Here is a 1,448-nt window from a genome sequence, read left to right on the forward strand (position 1 = left end):
GAAGACAAGGAGGAAGGAGGAGGAGGAAGAGGAAGAGAAGGACAGGAGAATGAGGAGGAAGGAGAAGGAGGAGGAAGAGAAGGAGGAGGATGAGGAGGACAAAGGAGAGGAAAGAAGAGGAAGTTGTTTCCAAAAGAAAAGAACCTAACCCAGGCCTCACCTTCTTTTCATCCTGGGACAGCAGGGAACCTGCCTGTCTCTTCTCCCTGCCTGGACCAGGAGAAAGGTGTGGCAGATGCAGATTTCCAGCGCTTGCTCCTGCCCTTCCTGGTCCTTCCAGAGGGACTGGGCTTAGTCTTACAACTATACCATTTTCAGAAAGTGGGGTCTTAACCAAAGAAGTCTACCAAAGTGGATGTTTAGCTGCCTGTAGCGGGAAAAGGCCCTGGCCAGCCTCTGGCTTACAACACTGCAAAGGCTGCATTTGGCACCTAGGTGGGGGTGGTCCTTGCCATAGCAGGCTCTAGGCGTCACCCTGTGCCTCATTTTCCACAGAAAGCATTGGAGCTGAGCCCGATGAAGGAAGGATGGGACAAATTTGTGAGCCCTCACCTGCAAGAGGGGGGGCTCACAGAGGAGGGGAGGCAGGGAGGGAAGGGAGGGAGGGGGAGAGGGAAGGAGGGAGAGAGACAGAGACAGAGACAGAGACAGAGAGACAGAGACAGAGAGACAGAGAGACAGAGAGAGACAGAGAGAGAGACTGAGAGACTGGAATGACAGGAAGAACAAAGGAACAGCTGTGACCGGCTACAACTTGTGGGGTGGAGCCCTGGCAAGGGGTGAGGTTGCAAGTACAATCCCTGGGGACGTCGCAGTGGGGTTGCTGCAAAGAAAAAGATGAGTCCTAGCTGGGCATTTTGATTTCCAAGGCCTTTCCTCTCGGCCAGCTGGGTTAGGAAGAATCCCTTCAAACGCTGTTAAAAGAGACTCCAGGGGATGGTGTGCATCTCTTGGGTGATCCTGAAAATCCAGGTTCGGCCGTTCCCTTCCCACCCCAGCTTTCGTGGCAGAGCAGATGGGCACCTTGTGTGGGGGCATCTTAGGTCAGCGCGGGACCCTCCACCCCCTGGTGAGCAAGCAGCCTGGCAGAAACCCTGATGAGCCGAACAAGGTGCGTCCTGAGGGCTTCAGGTTGCAGTGCCTGGGGCTTGACACCGTGAGCAACAAATTGCCTGTCCCGCCTGGCTCTTCTGGGAGTAAGAGGTGAAGGGCGTGTTGTTTGAACAATTTACACGCGTGCACACACGCTCACGCGCGCACACACGCTCACGCGCGCACACACACAGGTGACTCACTCTGCCTGAAGAGGGGCCAGGGCTCAGGGGCAGGGCCACCCGGGGCGCTGCGTCCTGGCAGTAAACGCTGAAATCTGCTTCAGCTCCCGGCTCACTGGGCATTGCTGATGAACTGTCCCCGGAGGCTAAGACACTGCAGAAATCAGTTTTTAT

The sequence above is a fragment of the Octodon degus genome, unplaced genomic scaffold, assembly GCF_000260255.1.
Source record: "Octodon degus isolate 3935 unplaced genomic scaffold, OctDeg1.0 scaffold00036, whole genome shotgun sequence".
In the NCBI taxonomy this organism is placed as follows: domain Eukaryota; kingdom Metazoa; phylum Chordata; class Mammalia; order Rodentia; family Octodontidae; genus Octodon; species Octodon degus.